Raw genomic sequence first — 8,375 nt, forward strand, 5'->3', positions numbered from 1 at the left:
GGGATTTTATTGCTTCTCTCACCATCCTCCTCCCTATCCTGGGTGGGTGGGTGGGGGGATGCATTTCCATCTACCCGTGAGGCTTTCAACTGTTCCATATTTTTTATCTTTAAAAAAAATAATTGCCCTGACAATGCTCAGTGGTATAATAAATCATTTGTGAATCTTCTTGTAGCCATTACCAGAATTATGAAGGTCTATGACCATCTGTCTCTTTTGAACTGCCAGTTATTTTGTTTTTCTTCATGGCGTTGGATGACAAAAGGATATTGCATGCGTGTTACCTCATTTTTATACCCTAGTGAAACAGGAAGTGATGTAATGGCTCAATATAGTTCCTTAAGACTTAGATAAACATAAATAAGTCGACTTTAATTCTTGCTCCCAAGGATGAACCAGACTTGTGGAGGTCTACAATTTCTTTTCTGAGGTCTTGGCTGATTTATTTTGATTTTCCCATTTTCCCACTGAGTTTGAAGGTAGGCCTTGAAATACATCCATGGGTACACCTCCAATTGTCTCAAATGATGTCAATTAGCCTATTATACGCTTCTAAAGCCATGACATACTTTTCTGTAATTTTCCCCAAGCTGTTTAAAGGCACAGTCAACTTAGTGTATGTAAACTCCTGAGCCACTGGAATTGTGACACAGTGAATTATAACTTAAATAATCTGTCTGTAAACAACTGTTGGAAAAATGTATTGTGTCATGCACAAAGTAGATGTCCTAACCAACTTGCCAAAACTATAGTTTGTTAACAAGAAATGTGTGAAGTGGTTGAAAAACGAGTTTGAATGACTCCAATCTAAGTGTATGTTAACTTCCAACTTCAACTGTAGTTGGTTGGATGGGCTATTTACAGATGGACTGTGTACAGCTGCAGCGATTGGTAAGTTGCTCTGACAGCGGATGCTTAAAGTTAATGAGGGAGATATAAGTCTCCAACTTCAGTGATTTTTGCAATTGGCAGCAGACAACTGGAAGGAAAGGCGGTCAAAGGAGGTGTTGGCTTTGAGGATGACCAGTGAAATATACCTGCTGGAGTGCGTGCTACAGGTGGGTGTTGCTATGGTGACCAGTGAGCTGAGATAAGGAGGGGCTTTACCTAGCAAAGACTTATAGATGACCTGTAGCCAGTGGGTTTGGCGACGAATATGTAGCAAGGACCAGCCAACGAGAGCATACAGGTCGCAGTGGTGGGTAGTATATGGGGCTTTGGAGACCAAATGGATGGCACTGTGATAGACTGCATCCAATTTGCTGAGTAGTGTTGGAGCATTTTTGGAAAAGGAAGTCAAGTCAAGGATCGGTAGGATAGTCAGTTTTACAAGGGTATGTTTGGCAGCATGAGTGAAGGAGGCTTTGTTGTGAAATAAGAAGCCGATTCTAGATTTAATTTTGGATTGGAGATGCTTAATATGAGTCTGGAAGGAGAGTTTACAGTCTAGCCAGACACCTAGGTATTTGTAGTTGTTCACATATTCTAAGTCTGAACCGTCCAGCGTGGTGATGCTAGTCGGGGGGCCTGGAGCAGGCAGCGATCGGTTGATGAGCATGCATTTAATTTAACTAGCATTTAAGAGCAGCTGGATGCCACAGAAGGAGTGTTGTATGGCGTTGAAGCTAGTTTGGAGCTTTGTTAACACAGTGTCCAAAGAAGGGCCAGATGTATACAGAATGGTGCCGTCTGCTTAGAGGTGGATCAAAGAATGACCCGCAGCAAGAACGACATCATTGACATATTCAGAGAAAAGAGTCAGCCTGAGAATTGAACCCTGTGGCAACCCAATAGAGACTGCCAGAGTTCCGGATAACAGGCCCTCTGATTTGACACACGGAACTGTATCTGAGAAGTAGTTAGTGAACCAGGCAAGGCAGTCATTAGAGAAACCAAGGCTGTTGAGTCTGCTGCTTTTGACAGAGTCTGGCCTTGGCCAGGTCGATGAAGACCGCTGCACAGTACTGTATTTTATCGATGGCGGTTATGATATTGTTTAGGACCTTGAGTGTGGCTGAGGTGCACCCGTGACCAGCTCAGAAACCGGATTGCATAACGGAGATGTCATGACTTCCACCGAAGTTGGTCCCTCTCCTTGTTCGGGCACCGTGCGGCGGTCAAAGTCACCGACCTTCTAGCCATCGCTGCTCCTCTTTTCATGTTCCTTTGGTTATGTCTTTTGTCTTCCATCACACCTGGTTCCAATCCCATCAATTACACGTTGTCTATTTGTCTGTTCCACCTCATGTCCTTGTCGGTGATTGTTAATTGCAAGAGCTTGTGCACGTCTGTCCTGGTGTGCGTCGGGTTATGTACCCATTATTTGATTGTTCTGCTTTTCGGTTTGTGTTTAATTATTAAACTGCGCTGTTTGGAAACACAGTTTTGCTCTCCTGCGTCTGACTTCTCTGCCGCCAGTATGCAGCCTATACAGAATTACCGACCCGACTATGGAGTCAGCAGGAGCAGGTACCCCGGGTATAGGGGTGGGGGACCGCCTCCGGGAGCACGTAGGAATGCTCCGCCATCTTGGCACCGCCATGGACCGCGTTGTCCAGACTATGGACCACTGGGAGAGACAGGGAGTTCTTCCAGCACCTTCACCAGCACAACCGGGGTCTCCTCTGAGCGCCCCTCTTCCTCCTGGTGCCAGTGGGATTCGTCTCTCCCTGCCCCAGGAATACGACAGAAAGGCTGCAAACTGCCAGGGTTTCCTTTTTCAACTGGACCTATACCTGGCCACCGTCCACCCGGCTCCATCAGGCCATGAGAGGGTGTCCGCCCTCGTCTCGTGCCTCACCGGGAAAGCCCTGGAGTGGGCCAACACCGTGTGGAGAGAGGGAGATGTGGCGTTGGACCGGTTTGGGGAGTTCACCCGCCGTTTCCAGGGAATCTTTGACCAACCGCCCGAGGGTAGAGCGGTGGGTGAGCGCCTCTTCCATCTGAGGCAGGAGACGAGGAGCGCCCAAGAGTTCACCCTGGAGTTTAGGACCATGGCTGCCGGCGCGGGATGGAGCGACAGGGCCCTGATCGACCATTACCACTGCAGTCTGCGCGAGGATGTCCGTTGGGAGTTGGCCTGCAGAGACACAACCCTCATGTTCGACCAGCTGGTGGACTTGTCCGTCCAGCTGGTGACTTGTCCGTCCGGCTGGACAACCTGCTGGCTAACCGTGGACGTTCTGATTGGGGTCTGGTGGTTCCATACTCCCGCACCCCCTCTCCGATACCCATGGATCTAGGAGGGGCGGTGCACAGGGAGACTGGAGGGGGTTCCAGCTCACGAACCATCTGTGGCCGCAGGTGCCAGGTTGGTTCCTCTGGGGATCGAGGCAGCAGGTAAGGCGCTCTGGCGTCACCCCAGGTGAGCCGGCACCATTCTCACCCAGAGCCCTCTGTTGCACATATGTTTGTCTATGTCACTTTCCCGGAGTTTTCCCCGCATTCCCAGCATAAGGCGCTCGTCGATTCCGGCGCGACTGGGAATTTTATTGATAGAGCGTTAGCCTATAGTTCAGGGATCCCAATTGTTCCAGTGGCTGTGCCTTTCCCCGTTCACGGCTTAGATAGTCTACCATTAGGGTCAGGGTGGATTAGGGAGGTCACCGCTCCTTTGGGCATGGTGATGCAGGGGGGTCACAAGGATCCATATTGACTTTCCTGCGTTTCCCGTGGTGCTGGGCATACCCTGGCTAGCTTGTCATAACCCCACTGTTTCTTGGCCACAGAGGGCTCTCACGGTGTGGTTGCGAGAGTGCTCAGGTAGGTGTTTAGGGGTTTCTGTTGGTGCTACTACGGTGGAGAGTCCAGACCAGGTCTCCACTGTGCGCATTCCCACTGAATATGCTGATTTGGCTCTCGCCTTCTCTAAAAAGAACGCGACTCAATTACCACCTCATCGACGGGGCGATTGTGCGATACATCTCCTGGAAGACGCTGCACTTGCCAGGAGTAACGTGTATCCCCTCTCACAGGCGGAGACGGAGGCTATGGAAACATATATTTCTGAATCCCTGCGTCAGGGGTACATTCGGCCCTCCAATTCACCTTCCTCCGAGTTTCTTTTTTGTGAGGGAGATCTGCGTCCGTGTATTGACTATCAGGGTCTGAATCAGATCACTGTGAGGTATAGTTACCCGCTACCGCTCATAGCCACAGTGATTGAGTCAATGAACGGGGCGCGCTTCTTCACCAAACTAGATCTCAGGAGCGCTTACAACCTGGTGCGTATCCGGGAGGGAGACGAGTTGAAGACGGCTTTCAGTACCACCTCAGGGCACTATGAGTACCTCATCATGCCGTACGGGTTGATGAATGCGCCATCAGTCTTCCAAGCCTTTGTAGACAAGATATTCAGGGACCTGCACGGGAAGGGTGTGGTGGTGTATATTGATGACATTTTGATATACTCCGCTACACGTGCCGAGCATGTATCCCTGGTGCGCAGGGTGCTTTGTTGCGTGTTGGTGCATGACCTGTACGTCAAGGCTGATAAGTGCCTGTTCTTCCAACAGTCCATCTCCTTCCTAGGGTATCGCATTTCCACCTCAGGGGTGGAGATGGAGAGTGACTGCATTTCAGCCGTGCGTAATTGGCCGACTCCCAGCACGGTAAAGGAGGTGCAGCGGTTCTTAGGGTTTGCCAACTACTACTGGGGGTTTATCCGGGGTTTTGGTCAAGTAGCGGCTCCCATTACCTCACTGCTGAAGGGGGGCCCGGTATGCTTGCAGTGGTCAGCTGAGGCAGACAGGGCCTTTAGTCACCTGAGGGCTCTGTTTACCTCAGCTCCCGTGCTGGCCCATCCAGATCCCTCTTTGGCATTCATAGTGGAGGTGGATGTGTCCGAGGCTGGGATAGGAGCTGTGCTCTCTCAGCGCTCAGGTACGCCACCAAAGGTCCGCCCCTGTGCCTTCTTCTCGAAGAAGCTCAGCACGGCGGAGCGAAACTATGATGTGGGGGACCGGGAGCTGTTGGCTGTCGCAAGGCCTTGAAGGCGTGGAGACATTGGCTTGAGGGCGCTTGACACCCTTTTCTCATCTCGACTGTCCACCGCAATCTGGAGTACATCCAGGCAGCGAGGAGACTGAACCCTCGCCAGGCAAGTTGGGCCATGTTTTTCATCCGTTTTGTGTTTACCGTTTCCTACAGACCAGGCTCCCAGAACATTAAAGCAGACGCATTGTCCCGGCTGTGTGACACAGAGGATCGGCCCGTGGATCCCACTCCCATACTCCCAGCCTCCTGCCTGGTTGCGCCGGTAGTGTGGGAGCTGGACACGGACATTGAGCAGGCGTTATGTGCGGAGCCCGCTCCCTTCCAGTGTCCCGCTGGGCATCTGTACGTCCCGTCTGCTGTTCGTGACCGGTTTATATATTGGGCCCACACGTCACCCTCCTCTGGTCTTCCTGGGATCGGTCGGACAGTGCGCTGTTTGAGCGGGAGGTACTGGTGGCCTACCCTGGCTAAGGACTTGAGTGTTTATGTTTCCTCCTGCTCGGTGTGCGCCCAGTGTAAGGCTCCGAGGCACCTACCCAGAGGTAAGCTACACCCCTTACCCGTTCCACAGTGGCCTCGGTCGTACCTGTCGATATAGTGTCTGATCGGGTCCCCAGCTCACGTCTAGGGTCTGGAAGGCGTTCATGGAATGTCTGGGGGTCTTGATCAGTCTTACTTCAGGGTTTCACCCTGAGAGTAATGGGCAGGTGAGAGAGTGAACCAGGATGTCGGTAGGTTTATGCGGTCCTATTGCCAGTACCGGTCGGGGGAGTGGGCGGCGTTCGTGCCCTGGGCCGAGATGGCACAGAACTCGCTCTGCCACTCCTCCACTAACCTCTCTCCCTTCCAGTGCTTACCGGGGTACCAGCCGGCCTTGGCATCAGGGTCAGACCAAGGTTCCTGCGGTGGACGACTGGATCAGGTGCACGGAGGAGACATGGGAAGCCGTCCGTGTCCACCTTCAGCAGGCAGTGACGCTCCAAAAGAGGAATGCAGATCGCCACCGCAGTGAGACCCCGGTGTTGTTTTCTGGTGGGTTTCTTGCTATTAAACTGCGCCGTTTGGAAACACAGTTTTTGCTCTCCTGCGTCTGACTTCTCTGCCGCCAGTACGCAGTCCATACAGGAGAAGATACGGTGGGATTCGAAATGGTCGGTTATCTGGCCTGTTATTAATTACAGGACTTATTTATTATTATTTTGGAGATGAGGAAAGCAGTGAGATACTGCAAACTTATTTTATCTGCCTTCACATAAACCATGATATATATATATTGTTGAATAATTGCAATCACATATCATGACCAGTAATAACATATAGAGGGATATTTGCTTTGAATGAAAGGCTTACCAAATTTATTGAGCTTTGCTGTGGGCAGAAATTGTTACAATGCTGGCCTACACAAAATAGGCATCAGGCCAGACAATAGTACATTTAGGCCTATTGCACCCATACAGTTATTGATTAAACCACTCATTCACCCAGACTCTATTACAGACAGACAATAAAATCCAGTTAAAACAGTGGATGCCAGGGTTACTTACTGTAATGACCATGAAAGAGAACCCAGAGAAATGGCAAATGATGATGTGAAATACTTTGTTGTGGCTTTAGTGTGTGAGGACAGGCAAAGAATATAGCGAAGGTCGGGGGCGTTTACAGAATATAGGCCTATTCCAGATGCACTGTAGGCTTTGGCCTAACTCTGCACATTCAGTGTAGTCTAGTCACTTCACCCAAAACCATCAGAAGCCCAAAACCTTCAGAAGTGCTACAATTCAGGTGGTTTCCCATTCTGGTTTCAGAGAAAATCTGACTTTATCAATGGATCATAATCTCTTTGTTTTTGTGAGTATGTTGCTTTAATTCAGTGTGGTTTGGCTGTGTTGAGTCATTGTGCCGGTAAGGGAAAGTGTCTTGTTATTTCCTTTTTAGTGTCTGTAAAGTACTCTGAGGTAGATTATGAAAAATGTTCAGGTTATTTCGAGGGTAGCTAATTTTACCTTTAACATATTATTGTATTTTACCAGCTGCCTGTGGGTTTCACTGCCATAGGTTTTATTGATGTACTGGATGTCATTACTTGAGAAGTCAAAAAGGTCAAAGAAGTCTTAAAAAGTAAAATTGAGACTGTCCAAAAATGAAACCATCTGGTGACCATCCTTATAAAAATAATCTAGTGCAGTCTTTCACAATGCCATGGCTGACATATCCTTGCTCAGCACGACCCATTGTCCATCAATGGCAAATGACTTCCAGGAACAGCCAGGCTATAAGGGTAAAGTGGCCGACATGTTTCACATGTCTCTCTCTCTCTCTCTCTGTTTCTCTCTCTCTGTTTCTCTCGCTCTCTCTCTGACTCTCTCTCTGTTTCTCTCTCTCTCTCTCTCTGTTTCTCTCTCTCAACACACACACAAGCAAAGGGTAAAGCCCCCCAAAAGTCAGGCGATACTTGGTTGTGAATAATGTAATGGTGATCCATGTTCTCTTCTTTGGAAGATGAACTGTGATAGAGGCATACCTCCAGTAGGCGGTGATAGTGCTTTATGTTACTGTACTATTTTTACTTTTATGGGCTTTTGCCTCCCAATCTGACATTGGCTACTATGCAATTTTATGAACATGTGAGTTGTTTTGTGACAAAAAAAGTTGTCCAACTGTGTTATCATTGAGTTTAGCCTAGCCTATTGCCCAGGCTAGGAATCCGTCTTTGACCAAAATGTTCAACTCCATTCACAAATTATAATATAAACCGCAGAACAAAAACGTTGAAAATGGTAAAATAATGTTTTTCTCCTTGGACTTGTGGTTAGAATGCCTTCCTTAAAGTCAATCCCTGGCCGAGTCACACCAAATACTGTACAAATGGGACCTGATGTGTGGCCTCCAAACTCCAAACTCACCATAGTACCCTCCAATCTCGTCATCAAGCTCGAGACCCTGGGTCTCGACCCCGCCCTGTGAAACTGGGTACTGGACTTCCTGACGGGCCGCCCCCAGGTGGTGAGTGTAGGTAACAACATCTCCACCCCGCTGATCCTCAACACTGCGGCCCCACAAGGGTGCGTTCTGAGCCCCCTCCTGTACTCCCTGTTCACCCACGACTGCGTGGCCATGCACGCCTCCAACTCAATCATCAAGTTTACGGACGACACTACAGTGGAAGGCTTGATTACCAACAACCACAAGACGGCCTACAGGGAGGAGGTGAGGGCCCTCGGAGTGTGGTGTCAGGAAAATAACCTCACACTCAACGTCAACAAAACTAAGGAGATGATTGTGGACTTCAGGAAACATCAGAGGGAGCACCCCCCTATCCACATCGATGGGACAGTAGTGGAGAGGGTAGTAAGTTTTAAGTTCCTCGGCGTACACATCAC

Source organism: Oncorhynchus keta, chromosome 23 (assembly GCF_023373465.1).
Source record: "Oncorhynchus keta strain PuntledgeMale-10-30-2019 chromosome 23, Oket_V2, whole genome shotgun sequence".
Classification (NCBI taxonomy): Eukaryota; Metazoa; Chordata; class Actinopteri; order Salmoniformes; family Salmonidae; genus Oncorhynchus; species Oncorhynchus keta.